The following is a 21541-nucleotide window of genomic DNA, read 5'->3' as shown; positions in this document are numbered from 1 at the left end:
TCAGTTGAACTCACAAATTATCTTGTGATCTACTAGTATAGATGTTTTTCTGGATTTTCTTTTAATCACATCACTGTGATTCCTAAAGAGCAGAGCTATTTTTTTTGTTTATGGGGTCTTTTGGTGTATGGGTAATCAGGAAAAAGGGATTTTCAGGTTGATGGTGCGATAATGATTGAAAAAAAAGATGCATAACAACATTGAGAAAAAAAAAAGAGCTTTAAGAAGATCGTTTGGTTAGGGTTACGTCGGGATAGGGGGTTAAGGAAAACATACTTTTTAAGGGATATCAATAGTTACTTCCCAAAAGCTCCTCACTAGGACAATGATACAAAACAGCGTGTGTGTGTGTGTGTGTGTGTGTGTGTGTGTGTGTGTGTTGAAAATGCACCAGCAAAATCTCAAGATTTTATTCGTGTTCCTCAGTATCTCTGTGTAAAGGTTTGTGAATTGTGTTTGAGAGGCGGATGTGAAAGCAAAAGAAATATGGTTGATTTGCATTGCAGGAGGTTGTGACTCAAGCACAGCGGGGTAATTGAGGACTTGCTACGCCGCCACATAGTTTCTCATTAGACTAAGATAAAGCTTCAGCTGTGTCCTAAAAACACACAGCTTTTAAATCCGATTCCTATTTGTTTTGTAAGGTTGATGGTGTGGTAATGACTGCAACAAAAACATGTCGAAAACCACTTTCCACCAGAAAATCTAAGGATATGGGGCATTAAATCCATGCTATAAAGAAACATGTCTGTCAAACAATGGAACCCAGTGTAAAATTGTACTGATATCCTATACGGCACACACTTCTAGCTTGCAGCACAGTGTGCATAGCCTATCAGCCAAGTATATACAGTGAATATTCAACACTACTGTTGTTTGCTCCTTGGGGTTTAAGGCTGGGTGTTTCTGTAAAAGCACTTTGTGACATCTGCTGTTGTAAAAAGGGCTTTATAAATAAAATTGATTGATTGATTGAATATTTTCCAATGCATGTGAAACTTCAGTTCCAGGCTATAGAGATAAATGAGAAAATATTAAAACCACAGCCAAGTAATGTAGTATTTGTCCTAAAATTGGACCTTATTCCCTATGCACACTAGCTTTAAAGATCTCCATGGGATCTGGTCAAAAGTATGGCACTATGTTTGGAATAGGAAGCCATTTGGAAATGCAGACACTGCATATTAAATACTGCAGTGGCTTCATCCCCGAAAAAACTAATTTATGTAAATTAAGCTTTGGTCTCTAATGAAATTTGGGTGGGTGTAGAAGAGCACCTTAGGGCTACTTCTTTCTTTGCACCTTTCCCAACTTGGCAGGTATTCTCGTTAAGCCATCTTGCTTAACTTTGCATTCCCCACAGTGGGAGCAGCAGAGCATATAGCAGACAAGAAGTTTATTTAACTTTGCAACTCCACAGAGGATTGACCCCTAATCGTAATATCCTTTGACAACTAGCTGATGGCAAGGTAATGTGATTAAGGTAAACATGAGTTTTGCAGACACTATTTCAAACAGTGTGTAAAGAAATCACATTAACCACATGTCATCGGGAAATGTTTCACAATTTACCATCATAAAAAATGAAAAGGCCTTGAGATGCTCTGTAAGTTATAAAGTGTGGCACAAATTGCCACCTATTCCCCAGAGCATAAGTTGGTACTGCCATACATTCGCTCAACACAAATAAAATATAACATCTTTCCATTATCCACTGAAATGCAAAAGCAATTTGTCTTAGAAGGCTAATACTCTTTAACTTCTACAGCCCCAGTTTTCTGAAGGAGTGAATATAGTACTACACTCATTGAATACTTGCTCTCACATCAACACTGGAACACACTCTACAATCATTCCTTTTAAGACCATTGTGGCCTCAAGTAAGTATGTCCTACCTTCCCATATGATATCATCATGGGTCAACTGTCATTCTCTGATTGGCTCTTCATCTTGGGGCACAAAGGTGTCATACCTCATTCACTCCCTCAGGGAACCATGGTCAAACTTCCAGCTGTGTAAGTCTTGAACAATCCCTGGTCAACAGGCAAATTACATCCAGGACCAATGGTTTCTTGCACCAGTGGGAGCCACAAAAATCAACGACAGGCTTCCCATGAGGAGCTTGTCCCGAATGGAAATTATCCAGCACTGAACCAGCCACATCCACCATCACTCATAGGAAAATGGCATCCATCATAGGTGCCATCAAACCCTCAAAAAATAGACATTTGAAAAAAGTACCTGACAGTGTGAACTCAACCATGGCTGTAACATGACACACATGTGACAAAGACTGATAAGAATGTTGGGAAGCGCTGTTGAAAGCATGGTAGACATGTGACATGGACTAGAATAGTTTACAACTCTAAATCATACTGCTCTTCAGAGACTACATTTACTACTAGATTACTTTTATACCAGCCAACTATGCTAAACAACCAAGGAGAAGCCGCCAGTGTTTGAAAACAACACTATACTCTCTGGAACTCATCAACTCAATACCAGGCAGCTGACTAAACAAGAAGTAACTAATATTGCAAGAAACGCTACTGTGTTCCAAAAGTGCAAGACCTTCTGCTTTGTCCAATGAAAATCCGAAATCAGTGCAGGGTGATTTTAAAGTGCAGAGGTGTTAAACCCTATCATTAGGGACTGCCACATGCTTTTGAATTCTGAAATATGTTATCCTGCGGAAAATGACTGAAAGGTAACTTTTAATACCACTGCTGAAATTGGTCTTCGCAACTGTCCCTGTACCTCAGTTGGAAGAGCATGGGACTTGCAATGCCAGAGGTTGTAGGTTTGATTCCCATGGAGGACCATGTCGGAAACATAAACAATAATTACTCTAAGTCACATGAGCAAAACTGCCAAAACGAAACACTTGTTTTGTGTTTGAATGAACAGTAGTTAGCATAGTGGTAACCAGGTACATTTATCTGCTCAGCCTCTTGGTTTGTCATGTGAGGACAGGCAGAAATAGGAAGTCTCCATGTCCATTGTATATCAGAAACTCCATTCAGTATTATTAAATGCATACTTTTGTGATAGCATTTTTTCAACTGCCAAAACATAGCCCAGTATAATGGTTACCAAATCATCACTATGTTTTAAGAGACCTAAAGTAATAGGACAAATTAACATTTTAAATTGTTGACATTTGTATTTATGTTTCAGGACTGCCTGAAATCTGCAACCAGAAGATGTCACCAGACGTTAGGTATCATCTGCTCTTCCAGGCCTGCAGTCATTTTTTTTGGTTTCAGGGAATTTCTAGGAACCTTTCTCATATATGTCTCACCCATCCACAATACCTTTTTCCCAGTGTTGTAGTACTCGAACACTGATGTTGGTCTCAAGACCACTTTTTCAAGGTTATGGACTGCATTGTATGTATATGTTTCTTGGGCATTTTATGCTTTATTTGACAGGAAAGTAAGGAAAGGTGGGAGATTGAGCACTGTTGACAGCGGCTTTGCCCGCTGGACAACCCAAGGCCACTATGTTCAATTTGAACACAATATTTTATTTGTTGTGTATTAGCTGATGGATTTCAGTTTGGGAAATGAAGGGAATAGGACTGGCCAGATTAGGCTGGGCTACATTAATGATGACTGCTGTTTGAGGTGCACTTCCAGGAAAAGTCACTGTTAGAAAAGCTTTTTATTAGTAGTTACCAATTATGACGTCAAGAGCAATGTTGTGCATTTAACCTATAATCAAATGACCAATTCTAATTTTGCCTGAGGATCCATATTTTTTATAGATTATGCAATAATCAACCGTACTTCTCTGGAATTACATTCATATAAACATACAGTTAATTGGTGCAATTAAGTTAAACATCAACATCTCCCCAGTGCTATTGGTCCTTAATGACTCCCTATTACGTTGCTCATTAACGTTTTGCTATTATGTTTGTCCTTAATGTATTCAATTCAAAATGATAAACGTTTTGTTACAAATTGCATTCACGGCTTAGCCATCATAGTGACCGTTGTTAGGGTTCGGAATCAATACTGAGATTGGGATGAAGGTTTAGGGTACGTTTACAAAGACAGAAAACATATGTCTAAGACAACCCCCCCAAAATAAGTGTCCCTTCTCACTGGAGTCGAACTCATTGAGGACAAATAGCACGGGAATGTGTTTAGACAATATAATAGCACTGCTGATATGGCTGGATTCCATTTTGCTTTTCTCCAACTAGCTTTTTTTCCTCCATACCACTTTGCCATACACTTGGTTTAGCTGAACTGTCTATTCCTTTTATATATCGGTACTTTTGACCAAAGCCTTATAAGCCCTGGTCTTAAATGAAAAAGCACTGTAGCGTCACACCAGACATCAATAGTCTTACACATTAGGCCTACAGATTTTTGATTTTTAAGTTGACACCTCATTCAAAGTCGTTTATATATTTTAAAAAAAGGTGCCAGGCAGACATGAAGGTTATAGCCCGCAGATACACAGCATTCCAAAAATGAAAAGGCTCATGTCAGTTTCTCCCAGTCGTATGCATTAGCTGTATCTCGTTATCACTACTTATATCTAGGGCTCAATGAGGAAGATTCGGGAGTGGATGGGAAGACAGGGATGACTTTGGGAAGAGGGGGGACATTCTTCATTTGATTTCCATCACTGTCTTTTCTTCCTCCTTCTCTACATGTCCCCTGGGCTACTCCCATTGCTTGGTGATCTGCTTATTGATTTGGCGGATATGGTTCGATCTTCAATCGGTCGGCACTGTAGTTAGGCTACGCTCCATGGTTCCCAGTGTGTGCGGGACTATATTCCATTCACTCTGCATGACATTAATGGGGTGAAAATCCAACAGAGAGTAAGCAGGCTGCGGTTTGAATAGATGAGTAATCATGTCCGGCATTATCATAAAATGTATAATTATCATACAAAGTGTGAACAATGGAAGTGTTGTGCATTTTATAACACATTCAGGGTGTTAATAGTCACAATTAACACCCTGAATGCCAATTATACTAGTTCTGTATAACATAATCTAAAACTTCTACTTAATTTTACATTTGAGACTTCTATACTTGTGTTCTAGTGGGTGAATCGAAGGGGAAATCAGCATTGGAGTGCTTTAGCCCCACCACCGCCTCGTTATGGTAAATTAAAATTTCAACGTTTTCCTCCAACTATGGATCACAGATCAATAAGTTGAGGCAACAGGGATAACTTGGAAAGTTTTTCCAATGCACATGCCCATTTCTATTTTAACAAGATGGCAGAGGAGAAGCCAGAGTCTTATCAGAGACTAATCTCAGCAGATACATATCAATATTAGATATTGGTCCATGTGGGCGAAACATTATTTTCAATCCAGAGAATATGGTTCTATGTTTATTTGTTAATGTTGTTTTTGCCTTTCACATACAGTCAATTATGAGTTAGAGTCCAGAGACATGTACTGAATGTTTTTTTATTGATGCTTTCCCCAATTAAAAGTGCACTGCAAAAACATTCTTAAAAAAAATAAGGAAATGTAACTACAACCCATTTCCAAAAAAGTTAGGACGCTGCGTAAAATGTAAGTAAAAAAGTAAAAACTGAACGTGTCATCGGCATCAAATTCTAAGTGGGCATATATTTTTCAAGAAACAAAATGTCTCAGTTCCAAAATTGTATGTTGTCTTTGTACTATTTTCAATTAAATATAAGGATGATTTGCAAATCATCGCATTCTGTTTTTATTTGCATTTTACACAGAGTCCCAACTGTTTTGGAAACAGGGTTTTTCTATGAGATATTTGGTTCTATGTTTATTTGTTAATGATGTTTTTGCCTTTCACATACAGTCAGTTACGAGACATACTGAATCTTTTTTGCCACACTGTAGGTGATTGAACCTGCCATTGAAACAATACAAATGACTTGATATTCAAGGCACATTTTCTATACCAAGTGGTGTTATTTAATAAAATGAACCTTTCAGAATGGTTAGATTTTTATACTGAAAAAATATGAATAAACTTATATTTTTTGCAGAGTGCACTCCAGTCACATGATCACCCATCTGAAAGGTCCTGCATTGCAAACCCATCATTGGTATAGAAGACAGAGTGACAACCAATTCTAGCCTATTGAAACAGACACAGCAGTGCATCTACACCCTAAAAATAATCTGAACCATTAAACCTTAATGCCTAACCCCAACCCCTCCTATTCAGAGTCAATGCAAATCTTCCTTGTGTAGTTAATCTCTTCACTTTACATTTCACTTCACCCAGAGACATGTATCGTTTCCTGGACGAACATCTAATAGTGACGTAAGACTGAGCGATTCTATTTCTTATTGACCCTAATAATTTAGCGTGCCTCAATGACCCTTCAATAATGGAACGTGCCTCCAGCAAATCTGTGTTAATGAGCAATTTATTCTAGGAACCATAAACCTGTAATTGTAGTCAGCAAAAATGACAATGGCTGTGTTTACAGTTTTGTCATATAGCAGATGATTTTATCAAAATCTGTAATTAGGATTAAGTGTCTACCTCAAGGGAAAAACAACCAATTTTTCATCTTGGTGGAACATGGTCATCAGCCCCACACTAACAAGTTGGTTATCTAGCCCTCTGTGTTTGTGATCCAGATCAAAACATTCATGTAGGCACCACATTGTTTTCCACTACTAGGAAAAAGGATATTTATGTCTCGGGGTTAGGTTTAGGGTTAAACTTACAATTGGAGTACGTTTTTGATTTTTTGAGGTTGTTGTAGGACTATGTAATTCAGATTAATTGTGAGGGAAAGATTTCTGGTTTTCTGGTCCCCCACAAGGATAGAAAATAAATGTGTGTGTGCTGTTAGATTCTGTCAAGTTTTAATCCATGAACGAAATCTATGCAACCTGTAGTAAAGGGAGAACCATCTTTGCGGAAGCCCCCTAGTGGAGCACCGACCAGGTGCCCGCAAAGAACCAGGAGCGGAGGTTCAGGAGGCGGAGAGGCCGGCAGAGGTTCAGGAGGCGGAGAGGCCGGCAGAGGTTCAGGAGGCGGAGAGGCCGGCGGAGGTTCAGGAGGCGGAGAGGCCGGCGGAGGTTCAGGAGGCGGAGAGGCCGGCGGAGGTTCAGGAGGCGGAGAGGCCGGCGGAGGTTCAGGAGGCGGAGAGGCCGGCGGAGGTTCAGGAGGCGGAGAGGCCGGCGGAGGTTCAGGAGGCGGAGAGGCCGGCGGAGGTTCAGGAGGCGGAGAGGCCGGCGGAGGTTCAAGAGCCGAGGAGGCCGGCGGAAGTTCAGGAGCCTGAGGAGGGCCAGAAGCCGGGGGAGCCGGCAAAGGTCCAGGAGACGGGAGAGCCGGCGGAGGGTCAGGAGACGGGACAGCCGGCAGAACCGGGAGAACTGGCAGAGGGTCAGGAGCCGGCGGAGGGTCAGGAACCGGGAGGGCCACCGGAGGGCCAGGCGCCGGGGGAGGCGGAGCTGGCAGAGGATCAGGAGTCGACAGAGGGTCGGGTGCCGGGGGAGGTGGAGCCGGCAGAGGGTCAGGACTCGATGGAGGGTCAGGTGTCGGCGGAGGGTCAGATGCCGGCGGAGGGTCAGAAACTGGAACGGGGGCGGCAGAAGGCCGCGGAGTAGGTAGTAGGGTGCGCCTAATGGCCAGCCTACAACCTGGCCAGCCCGCTCGGGGTCGGGGAAGCTGAGGAACGGGGCCGGGTGCAGACCGGAATGAGTCCATGGTGGTCGGTTGACGGTGTTGGCATCGCCGTTGCTGACGCGGGGCTCGGTGAAGGCCACCGGGGGAACCAGCGGTCCAAGGGGTGACGGTAGGGGTCCTCCTCCTCGGAGTCTGAATCCGGCCATCCGAGGAGTTGCCCTACCGTCCACTTCTGTTGCCTCCTTTGGGTGAGGTTGGTCATTCGGTCACATTCTATAGTAGGAGACGGAGGCAGGCGCAGAAGGTTGAGGGTTTCCCCTTTTTATTCAACAAAAAACTAAGAAAACCAAACAGAGTGCCTGGCACTGCAAAAATACTCCAGAGTTCCATGGTACAGGCATACACGCACAATGACCAACACTGACAGGCAGAAAATGGCCGAACTAAATACACAGACAAACGAGGAGAACAGAAACAGGTGGGGGCTAAACACAGGTGAAATGAATATACCAATCAACTGAAACAAGAACAGGAAAGACAATACAAGGACAAGACAAGGACAAAAAGAAAACACGAAGTGGAACGGTCCCTTCAGGCAGGGACCGTTACAACTGAATACTTTTGCAATTATGCTAACACAGCTGAAAAATGTTGTGTTGATTAAAGAAACGATAAAACTGGTCTTCCTTAGTCTATTTGAGTGTCAAGAGCATCAGGAATTGTCGGTTTGATTACATGCTCAAAATGGCCAGAAAATAATAACTTTCTTATTATAACTCATCAGTCTATTCTTGTTCTGAGAAATGAAGGCTATTTCATGTGAGAAACTGCCAGATCTCTGAAGATCTCTCTCAAATGAACAAGTGGATAAATACATTTAGTGTCTAGTTTGAAAAAGACGCCTCACATGTCTTCAACTGGCAGCTTCATTAAATAGTGCCTGCAAAACACCAGTCTCAACGTCAACAGTGAAGAGGCGATGTCGGGATGCTGGACTTCTAGGCAGAGTTGCAAAGAAAAGGCCATATCTCAGACTGGTCAAAAAAAAAGAAAGATTAAGATGGGCTAAAGAGCACATACACTGGACAGAGGAAGATTGGAAAAAAAGTGCTATGGACAGGCAAATATAGGTTTCAGGTGAGACATAGACCAAATGAAAAGATGCTGGAGGAGTGCTTGACGCCATCTGTCAAGCCTGGTGGAGGCAACATGATGGTCTGGGGCTGGGGGTGCTTTGGTGGTGGTATGGTGAGAGATTTGTACAGGGTGAAAGGGATCTTGAAGAAGGCTATCGCTCCATTTTGCAACGCCATACCATTCCCTGTGGACAGTGATTGATTGGAGACAATTTGTTCTACAGGACTATGACCCAACATTACAATGACCCATAGCACAACTCCAAACAATACAATAATTATTTAGAGCTGAAGCTGTTAGCTGGTATTCTGTGTATAATGGAGTGGCCAGAACAGTCATCAGATCTCAACCCTATTGAGCTGTTGTGGGAGCAGATTGACTGTATGGTACGTAAGAAGTGCCCATCAAGCCAATCCAACTTGTGAAAGGTGCTTCAGGAAGCATGGGGTGAAATCTCTTCTGATTACCTCAACACATTTACATCTAGAATGCCAAACATTTGCAAGGCTGTAATTGCTGCAAATGGAGGATTCTTTGACAAAAGCAAAGTTTCAAGAAGACGCTTTTTTTCAATTAAAAATCATTATTTCTAACCTTGTCAGTGACTACATTCCCCATTCATTTTGCTATATTTCCTATTCAAACACGTCATGTATATTGGAATGGAAAATAAGGAAATTAAGTGACCTCAAACGTTTGAAATGTGGTTTTCACCCCATCTGAAAAGGTACTGTATGAGAAAAAAGACAAGGGAGGGAAAAGCACGTCATTTAGATCCTCATCCAAACCACTAATGACAGAAACTAACTTACCTCCAGTTTGTAAGCTACAGCAAGTCCTGAGTGTGTTGCTAATGCATTACGGGCTACAACCTTTATCCCCCATTACAGCACATAGAGGTGACTAGGGGTGAACAGAGGGTGATGGAAAGAAAGGATAGAGGGGTCTTTGGACTGATAGTAATACCCTTTCCCAAGATACTAAGCTACTGATTATATAAATGATCCGCTCCATCAACCCTCACCCCTTATTCCTCTCAAACATCTCCCTCTCGCTTCCTCTCATGAGACCCTGTTCTACCTATGATATAGCTTGATCTGTGATATAGGCCAGAAACGAACGACACGTCTGGTGACAGCCAGGCCTACTGTAAAAAAAATCACTGTTCAGGGATTCAGTCAGGACATTTACATCACTCAAAGAGTGAGACACCTTGTGACTGCAATCACCTAATGATAAGCCCCGAACTAGCATATTCAGTGTTGGGCTTTGGTGTCTACATCGTTGTCTGATTAGAAATGAAATTAAAAATATTTATTGTGAGCAATAAATTGCTATGCTTGGATAATCCTTGAATTTAATTTCCATGAATGGCTGAGTATTCTAGGGTAGTGGTTCCCAACTATGGTCTGCAAGTACCCCCAACAGTTCACATTTTCATTGTAGCCCCAGCCAAGCACAGCTGACCAGCTCCATTTTAGTGTTGCTGCCTTCACATTGAGCCTTGATCTATGAGACCTTGACTGTATGTCAGTAAATTACAAGGCTGTAATGATATGTTGTGAGAGACTTTCCATTAAATCAATACAGTGATTGACCCTCAGTTTCCCTTTGTAAATGACACAAAGGGGAATGGAAAGATATCGGCAAACAAATCTAAACTTTGGCAATGCAAAAGTGAAGCGATGGAAGACAGAAATAACAGATATTGCCAAGAAAGAGACAGAAATGTAGTCTACAGTGGGGAGAACAAGTATTTGATACACTGCCCATTTTGCAGGTTTTCCCTTTTACAAAGCATTTAGAAGTCTGTAATGTTTATCATAGGTACTCTTCAACTGTGAGAGATGGAAACAAAAATCCAGAAAATCACATTGTATGATTTTTAAGTAATTAATTTGCATTTTATTGCATGACATAAGTATTTGATACATCAGAAAAGCAGAACTTAATATTTGGTACAGAAACCTTTGTTTGCAATTACAGAGATCATACGTTTCCTGTAGTTCTTGACCAGGTTTGCACACACTGGAGCAGGGATTTTGGCCCACTCCTCCATACAGACCTTCTCCAGATCCTACAGGTTTCGGGGCTGTCGCTGGGCAATACAGACTTTCAGCTCCCTCCAAAGATTTTCTATTGGGTTCAGGTCTGGAGACTGGCTAGGCCACTCCAGGACCTTGAGATGCTTCTTACGGAGCCACTCCTTAGTTGCCCTGGCTGTTTGTTTCAGGTCGTTGCCATGCTGGAAGACCCAGCCACGACCCATATTCAATGCTCTTACTGAGGGAAGGAGGTTGTTGGCCAAGATCTCGTGATACATGGCCCCATCCATCCTCCCCTCAATACGGTGCAGTCGTCCTGTCCCCATTGCAGAAAAGCATCCCCAAAGAATGATGTTTCCACCTCCATACTTCACGGTTGGGATGGTGTTCTTGGGGTTGTACTCATCCTTCTTCTTCCTAATGCTGTGAGGACGTTTTTCAGTGGTAGGGAGTGGGAGACTAAACAAAATTTAGAGAAAGATGAACTTAGTAAAGTACAAACAGATACTTGATAAAAACCTACTCCAGAGCACTCAGGACTTCAGCCTGGGATGTAGGTTAACAATACAACAGGACAACGCAGGATTGGTTTTGAGACAAGTCTGAATATCCTTGAATGGCCCAGCCAGGGCTTAAACCTGATAAAACATCTTAGGAGACACTTGAAAATGGCTGTGCAGCAACGTTCCCTATTCCTGAAGAGAGGATCTGCAGAGAAGAATTGAAGAAACTGTCCAAATACAAGTGTACCAACATTGTAGCATACCCAAGAACACTTTAGGCTGTACTCGCTGCCAAAGATGCATCAACAAACTACTGAGTTACCATGTCTGAATACTTATGTATATTTCTTGGTCATTGTGAGGCATTGTGTTGAAAATTGATGAGGAAAAAATCTATTTACTGAATTTAGAGTTCTTTCCACAGGCGAAGCTTTGATGAGTGCGCAGCACCCATGGCAGCCAATCACAGGGGCCCCCAAGAAGTTTATTTTGGTTGAAAAAATTACTATGGTTGAAAACATTATTGCAAGCAGAATACAATTATATAAGGATTATTTTGCTACATACTATTTAGTTGACATTGAAGTGACAAACATTTATCATTCTTTATGATTCCATAATGCATTTGTATGATCAACCAATCTGTGATCATGGCACTGTAGCCAAATTCGTTGTAGTGTTGCCAAATGGGAGAGTTTGTAAAATTAAAAAACAAAACATAAAAAATTGAACGTATATATGTCTGCCTCTCAGAGGAAAGAAAAGCAAATTAATATGTAGCATAGCCTGGCATAGCATAGCATCATCTTCCGCTTATCCGGGGCCGGGTCGCGGGGGCAGCAGTCTAAGCAGGGATGCCCAGACTTCCCTCTCCCCAGACACTTCCTCCAGCTCTTCCGGGGGGACACCGAGGCGTTCCCAGGCCAGCCGGGAGACATAGTCCCTCCAGCGTGTCCTAGGTCTTCCCCGGGGTCTCTTCCCGGTGGGACGGGACCGGAACACCTTCCCAGGAAGGCGTTCCGGAGGCATCCGAAACAGATGCCCAAGCCACCTCAGCTGACCCCTCTCGATGTGGAGGAGCAGCGGCTCTACTCTGAGCTCCTCCCGGGTGACCGAGCTTCTCACCCTATCTCTAAGGGATCGCCCAGCCACCCTGCGGAGAAAGCTCATTTCGGCCGCCTGTATCCGGGATCTTGTCCTTTCGGTCATGACCCAAAGCTCATGACCATAGGTGAGAGTAGGAACGTAGATTGACCGGTAAATCGAGAGCTTCGCCTTGCGGCTCAGCTCTTTCTTCACCACGACAGACCGATACATCGACCGCATTACTGCAGAAGCTGCACCGATCCGTCTGTCAATCTCCCGTTCCATCCTTCCCTCACTCGTGAACAGGACCCCTAGATACTTAAACTCCTCCACTTGAGGCAGGCACTCTCCACCAACCTGAAGTGGGCAAGCCACCCTTTTCCGACTGAGAACCATGGCCTCGGATTTGGAGGTACTGATTTTCATCCCCACCGCTTCACACTCGGCTGCAAACCGTCCAAGTGCATGCTGAAGGTCCTGGCTTGAAGGGGCCAACACGACAACATCATCCGCAAAGAGCAGAGACGAAATCGTGTGGTCCCCAAACCTGACACCCTCCGGCCCCTGGCTGCGCCTAGAAATTCTGTCCATAAAAATTACGAACAGAACCGGTGACAAAGGGCAGCCCTGCCGGAGTCCAACATGCAAATTAATATGTATTTTTTTAATTAGGATATAATGATATTTGCCGTTGAGAAATGTCTTTAGTAAAGTTGTTGAGCAGCAGTAGCAAAAGGAAATGGATAGATCTGACATAACAATGACAGGACCACCATCGCATCGTACATCGAAAGGGGATTACTGTTATGAACCAGGTCCAAAAACAATTTGTTACTGCAGGTACATTTTGTTGTAGTCTAACAACAAGCTTCTGTTCATCATGGTATGTGAAACGTACATACGTTTTTGGGAGAATAATATTAAATATTTATATAACCTGCTGTCATTTAGTTGGGAAATCATGTAACAATACTTGTGATGAGAGGGGTGGTGGGGCGAACTTTAGCCCTCCACGGCTAAGGTTCGCACCCACGGGAGAGAAAGCTAAGCTGCGCCACTGATGCTTTCCCAATGCACCAATTGTAATAAGACAGTCCTAAATGTAGCTAAAAGTAAACGCAAAGTGTTTGTGACAAATAAATACTAGACTTCATCTAGTTCTATTATTAAATCATGTGGTACTTAATCAACTTGAGTAGACCAACATGCCGGTTGTAGCAGTTATGGTCAAAACATACTACAGTACTAACAGCTAACTAATAGGGATCTGAATAAAATAATACTACTCTCCTTTCTCGCCTCTGTGTTTCTTTTTCTTCTGTCCTTCTCAGTCAATTCAGGGAAATTAGCAAATATGGGCTTCTAGGCTCCAGGTCAGAGCTTCTGTTTTTACCTTGAAAGATCACCCTCACAAGCTTGATGGGTGGGCATGAAAACAGTTGGCAGGATTTAAGGCAAACACAGAAGGAATGAGGTGCCACTCACCTCCATTGCCTACTTTCGCGCACAGGTGGGGGGTGAGGTCAGATAGAGAGAAAAGGAATACTGGATGAACTCCAGGGGATAATGATGTCTTTTCATATCTCATGGAAGAAGAAGAAAAGTCACTGAATGTGGCCAGGCAGACAGTATCAGTGTGATTAATGGGAATTGCAAAGTTTAAAGGCATAAGAAACGCATACAGTTGTAACCTCTAAAGGAGGCGCCATAAATTAACATTTCAAAATCTATCACTGCATCCATCAGTGCATCCATCCACCCATCGTCATCTACAACAGTGAAAACTAAGTAGCCTAACGTTCAGTGAGAGGTAGCAGAAAATGGATACCAACTCTCTCTCGGCAAATGCAATACACACCGTATCAGTTGAAAGTACCTACCGGTTCCTCAAATGAGATGTGTTTTAAAAATAAGCCCTCAGGTACATGTCAGAACATGACAAATGGCACAGAAGATAGTTTTATGTGCGCTTATTCCTCTTGAGATTATATTGTGAACTACGGCAGACTAATTCCGATAACGTCCCTGGGTTTAAAAGTGGTACGTCTATGATAGTCATGACAAATGCCACTTATGTAAAATGGGATCAATGATCTGTTGGAGACTATTACATTTTTTTAATCTTAGTTGGGCACCGCAGGAGCAATGAAGTGCATGTAACTTAGACAGATGTCCTGGAAATACTATAGAGAATTATCTAGGGTCCTGTCCCAAATTACTCCCTAATGAATAGTGATCTACTTTTGAAGTGAACCTGACAGGGCACTGTGTAGGAAATAGGTCTTAAGGAAGTCCAAATGGAACCCTATCTATGATGATGAAAAGGTAAAATAGAATACATGAATACTGCATGCCAAGGTCATCTATACAGTGTTAATGAAAATATGAATACTAACAAAATATGCCACACCTCTGGAGACAATTTTGAGGAAAAGTATGCATGTTTCACTTTTAAATGATGTGTTATGATTTTCTGACAACAGATGGTACTTACAAAAAACAATTACATTAGTCTGTTAAATAGTTGATGAAAAATGTAATATAACATGTGCTACATTCCATTAAATCATTCGTTTCCTCAACAGCTGCATTTCATTAAGATACTGTGCCTTCAAAATGTATTCAGACCCTTTCACTTTCTCAACATATTGTTTGTGTTGCAGACTGAATTTATAATAGATTACATGTATTTTTGTTGCCATCAATCTACACACACAATACCCATGATGATGAAGATATATAATTGGTCATTGAGGCAAAATTATGGAGCCAAATTGAGCTCAAATGTATTGACTGTAAGAAAAGAAAAATGTAACCAAAATATTTAATAGTATGAAAAAACTAAATTCATACAAAATATTTAAAATTATTCAAATTATTGAAAATAAAAAACTGAAATATCTCATGAACATACACATACAGTACCAGTCAAATGTCAATTTTTTATTTTAATTTAAGCAGCTCAAGACCATAAAACTGCCCTAAAAGATTCTGGTTACTAAAAACTGACAAATAATACACATAAATCTGTTCTGCAGCAATGGAAGTAAATGAAGCTGTGAAAGTTAATGATAACAATTCCTACGGGTGTCCCAACTTATGTTGATCTATAAACTGTATAGAAGCAGTGTTGTAAAACAAACTTGTTACTACACCCTCTAAAGCATTATTTGGACAGTATTGTACTGCAGGAAGTAGTATATTCTTCTATGATTATATTCCACTATGTTTAGGTCAAAATACATCCCGGGCTTAGCCCCCCCTCCCCCCTCACCATTTTAATGTACATGCTAGCTGCCTAAACGTATACATTGTCAATCAGACATCAACTCTTTAGCTGCACTTCTTTTTTGCTCTTCAAATAATGATTAAAATAATATATCGTATAGCCATAGCTGCCAGATGCCAACAATGACAAGTCCTGTAACCGGTGCACTCTTTCTCTCAGTGGGCTCACACAAAATGTCAAATGGTGAGAAGCAGATCTGCTGTTTGAATGACACAGTAGATCTGCTTCTTGAATTCATGCGTTTTTAATCAACAATCATTATTTGAAGAAATCCTTATTTATTGAGGTCTTTTATGCATGATCATAATTACAGATGAATAGATCAGAGGATATATTTTATATATTGTTATATTTTGAGACCAAGGGCTATTCATAAAAGATACAGGGCTATAGCTCCGGATGCCCCAGGTTTTGGCCACTAGTTACAAATGAAACGTTGACAGTAAAAACAAATATACTGTATATATATATATATATATATATATATATATATATATATATATATATATATATATATATATATATATATAGGGCAGCCAACATTCAAGGTAAACAATGCCATACAGTATTTTGAAGCATTAAAAGGGAGCTGTGTAGAATTCTGCCTCTAGCTTTTACACAACTGAATTCAAACACTAACACGACTTTTTCCCCTTTTCCTCTTCCCTTAACAAATCGAACCAGAATGGTATTAGCTATTCCAGGGTGGTTTAGTGAGAATGAAGAGAATAGTTAATGCAAACTTATAGACATACCGGTGAGGAAGTTAAATGTTGGATGTCAGGCACTCAACAATTTAGTAGAAACAAATATTAGAAAAACTTACTTAAAACATGAACTGTTTTTAGCTAGTTGAACTGTAATATTCTTACATATGGACACAGGATTTACCATCTGAAGCACTGTGCTGTGCATAGACAACACTGTAACATCCACTCCGTATCTCTCGGGGAGTGCAGTAGTGCCAGCTGTCTCTATATATTGTGGTGCTTAAAAATTCACTATGCAAGCAGCATTGAGCAATAATTTTGAAGAAAATCATTTAGTTTAAACAGATTCACTGTTGTTCCTTCAGGTAGCAGAAAGAACCCACAGTTTGTTACATATAAGCTTGCTAACCAAAGGAAGGTTTACAATACCATGACTTTTTATTAGAATTGTTTCTACCCCGTTATTTATACCCTTGGATAGAATTCGAACATCAGCTAGCAAGGAATTAGTCGTACTGCAAGGCTGTGACTTAGATCACTGCGCCATTTAGGAGTTACTATTCAGAATAAGACCAGGATGGACAGGGAATGAAAAAGGGCCCTGGGTAGAAGGAGCACATATTGCCCCTCCAACCAGCGTTCAACACCATCACGGATTTCCTTTCTGAATGAACGTGGATCTTTCTCAGGATTATGGGGGGAAATGATATCTATGACCTGTATAGGTCCTCTTCTGCTATTATGCACTGTTCAGTATGGCCTAGGGCACTGTGCCATTGTGCAGGGTGTTCTGATGAGGTCAAACATGTTCTAGTGTTGGTGATACTGCTGCTTAAGGACGGGGGTGATGTGTCATCTTCATAACGGCCAGGTGTTGCTGTCTCATCATGGTGGTGGGGAGGTAGTTATCCTGCTGGAGGTAGATGTTGACAGAACTCATATGACAAAAAAAATTGGTATGTATTGTCATAGACTCTTGAGAGGGCATGGCATCAATAAAAGTGGAATACTGAACATACAGATCTCAGTTTCAGCATTTGGAGGGGGCACTTCATCCTCCTCTTTTGCTGCTCTCAGAAACAAATAATGATCCCGAGGATAGTAAAGAAAGTGTTATTGTACATGATAATTATAATAGTAGCATGTTAATAAAGTAAACTCAAAATGCTTTCACATTTTCCCCTTGGACATAGCTTTCATTATTCATAGCATTTATAGCATAGCTCGGACACAACTTCAATCAGCTAGCTGTTTTTCCCCTCCAAATAATTCCATTACTTTTTGTGCCTTCAATAATGACAATTATCGTTCTGACCTTGTCCCATATGAATGGTCTACTCTAAGAATGGCAAAGACAACGTTGTTCTCGGTAACATTGGGGGAAAAAATATTTATGACTAGACTAAATAACAGCATTCAGTTATGTACTATTACACCTAATCACAGTTTTGTCTTTCATTTTTCACTTGGATAACTCCCCTACATTTTCAATCATCAACTTTTAGTTCAAACTTTGAGAATGTTACGTAACGGAAATCATGCAAGTTCGACGGGATCAACAAGGGGCCCTTTTATGGAGGTTTCAAACTGAGATTTAATTGTAAATCGTCAATTCATTTTTTTAGGGGGACAGAGTTTCGGTCAGTGAGTTGGCCACAATTTGAGACATAGCAGCGGGGTAAAGTTTGTCAGCCCTTGGGGGGCCCCTAGTGGCCTGGGGCACCAGGCAGATGCCTTCCTTGCCTGTTCATATGCTGCGCATCTGGGGAAGGCAGTGGGCCGGCAGCTCACTCACCTGGGCCAGTACGACACACAGCTCCTGTTTTTTTGCGTTGCATCTGCCCAAATTGTCAAGGGGCCCACCGGGAAAACTCCTGGGGCTCCAGATAGCCAGTTTGTCATTGGAATAATACATGGATTAAATTCTTCTACCATTTCTGTCGTAGTTCTCATCTGTTGCAAATATCCAGTGTAAATCAATCTAATAACTTGCAAAATCTAGCCAACATTTAGCTATCCAGTCCAATGTGGAATGCTAATTGTTCATTGACATACTCAATTGTAGTAACTTTTCTCAAATAAGTTAAACAAATAAACAGCCTCTAACAGTAGTTTGCCCCAGTGACCTTAAATATTTCATAAACCTTGACAGTGAGACATGGTGTTCATTATACATCAACCTTAATGTTCAGAAAAAAAACATTTCCAAATTCATTGAAATTCAGACACCAACCATGTCTATTTTAGTAAATGTCCGCTTTACTAGTACTTATGAATTAAACTGTCTGGTTACTTCAAAATGGGATGACACCTCAAGCAAGTCCCATCACTCACATTCCATGATCATGGTAGAGAGCAGTGTTGCAAAATCCCATAACATTTTGTAGACACAGACCAACATGCTTCCAGACCAACATGGCTGACATAGACATTTTTCAAGTGTCATTTAAAATGCTGAAAACGCGTTGGCCAACTGCTTGATACAGTTTTACATACTGGACATAGCTCTGGTCAAACATCCAATTGTAACAGTGTGTCTAGAGGCGTGTTGAAAAAAGGAGTCGAATGCAGGGATGCGGTCAAGGTATATGTATTGCGTTCTCAAGAAAACAAGGCACGCAAAACTCAAAATATGCACAAGCTCAAAAAACCCACCGCACAAGGCAAATACAGAACACTGAACATAGAACAATACCTCACAAAGACGCCCAGAAACAAGGGAACTAATATAGGCAACCTAATGAGGGAATGGACACCAGGTGTGTGCAATAACAAGACAGGACAGTGCCGTGGGAGGAGGAGCGGCGTGGCTAGAAGGCCGGCGATGACGCGCACCGAACACCAAGTCAGGAGGGGTGGCGCGCGTCCTCCATGCGCGTCCTCGTTACACCAATTAGAAATTGGGAGACCAATGTTTTAGAATCAAGCCTGCCTGAGTGTGTCTGGCCATGCATATGCGCAAATATCAACAACAAAAAAAACTTTGATTTGAGGGAGTAGGCCCAACAAATTAATACATGTTAAAGTGACATGTTAAACCTGCATGCTATTTAACAAATTCTGATACAGATTTTGGGTTTATGTCACATACAATCAAAGCCTAGTACGGCTGTATTGCTTAAACACAATTTTCAATCAGCATTCATAGGCACAGCTCTTAGTTATGGTATACTGACTAAATACCACCCCTGACAGTCATACCACTTAAAAATACAATAGTCTTTAGCTAATAAGCATCCAAACCAGCATATCAAACGTTGTTAATGGCTCATGTCTGTCATTGCATATTGGAATCTGTATATTGGAAAGGGAAGGACAAAATCTATGTTTGTGTTTCTGTGTGTGCTTGTATGCCTGTGCGCACATGAGAGCAGGAGAGAAACAGCGAGGGGGTCACGCGAGGTCAAACTGCATATCAATCATAGTGAGGAGGGTAACATGCCACCTGGGCTATATTTTCCTGCATGGTTCGATGACCCCAATATACTTCTTTCACTCTGCTGACTCAAGCAGTAGGAAATGAAAACGAATCCCAGGTTTTCAGATTTGTACATTGTGACGGTCCTGCTGCTCTCTCTCCCAGTAATGTTGTTTGTATCTTTTGTCCTGAAGGAACATGGTGGACAGGGCGGTGAAAGCCATCTGTGATGATTGGAATTGGGTGCATCTATATGGCAGCATGAACGCAGCCTTGTCCCAATCAGCTCTCTATTCCCTCGCCAGATGACAACTTTTATTTAATGTTACATTTTGTTTCTATTTGTTGTCTCCCCTTTTTCTGTCACTGAAAAAGCACAGAGACATCACGTCACCGTAATGTCTCCAAAAAGTGAGTTGCAGTTTTAAAACTCACGGTGATCAAATGAGACATACTATACCGCAAACAAAAGTGGTGCATCATGCAAATTGAGGCTTGCTTGAAGAACCGTAACTAAGCTTCCAGTCTTCATTTCTCATCAACACAAGCGTTGCTGAGACAAGACAGATGCACCAAAATTACTTGTTAATCCAATGTAAAATCAAAAAACATTCTCAATAATCATAAAACTACACAGACAAATTCCCAAATTTACCCTGCACAGATTGAAAGGTTCCTTATTGTATTTGTTTCAAATCTAAGTTGATGCAAATACATTTAGCTTAATAATTATATAAACAATTTTTTCTACTAAGAACAACCACATCTAGTGAGGTTTCAAGAGTATACTCCTATTATGAACTATGGCTAAAATGTATTTCAGAAAGCATGGTTTTATTAAAGAAAGACTATTTTTCCAGATAGGATGTTGACTAAGCAACCTTGATGATGATATATAGATTTATCACATGTACCCATGTTACAGATGTCACCAGCCAGCTGTTCCCTCCCATCGAGGTTAACTACATACAGACATATTGAAATGGACGACGTAGTGTTGATTCTTGAGGTTGAGAACAATTATGAGTAATATGACCCACAACATCCTCTGTTGAAAGAGAATGGCAAAGAAAAGCAGTCATTGAACTGGTATTTGGCTAAATCTGATGCATTTTGAATTATTTACTCTGTTATTTTGTCAAGGAAGACATGTTTACAGTTAAAAGTAGTAACCTATATAGGCTAGTCTACTGTCAGTTTTGAACTTGTTTGTAAAATGTCTACAAATATATTGTGTACACTTTGTGTGAAGGCAACATCCCTTTGGTGAAAAATATCTACATCAACTGGCTACTTATTTTGTATTGATCTCATTCTCTTTCTGTTCTTGTAAAGCAGTGATGTAAATTCTAAGACAAATATCAACATGAGCTTTGGGTCATGACCGAAAGGACAAGATCCCGGATACAGGCGGCCGAAATGAGCTTTCTCCGCAGGGTGGCTGGGCGATCCCTTAGAGATAGGGTGAGAAGCTCGGTCACCCGGGAGGAGCTCAGAGTAGAGCCGCTGCTCCTCCACATCGAGAGGGGTCAGCTGAGGTGGCTTGGGCATCTGTTTCGGATGCCTCCGGAATGCCTTCCTGGGAAGGTGTTCCGGTCCCCACCGGGAGGAGACCCCGGGGAAGACCTAGGACACGCTGGAGGGACTATGTCTCCCGGCTGGCCTGGGAACGCCTCGGTGTCCCCCCGGAAGAGCTAGAGGAAGTGTCTGGGGAGAGGGAAGTCTGGGCATCCCTGCTTAGAC

The sequence above is a fragment of the Esox lucius genome, chromosome 25 (genome assembly GCF_011004845.1).
Source record: "Esox lucius isolate fEsoLuc1 chromosome 25, fEsoLuc1.pri, whole genome shotgun sequence".
In the NCBI taxonomy this organism is placed as follows: domain Eukaryota; kingdom Metazoa; phylum Chordata; class Actinopteri; order Esociformes; family Esocidae; genus Esox; species Esox lucius.
The sequence above is the reverse complement of the archived record's forward strand: the minus strand, read 5'-3'. Positions refer to the sequence as shown.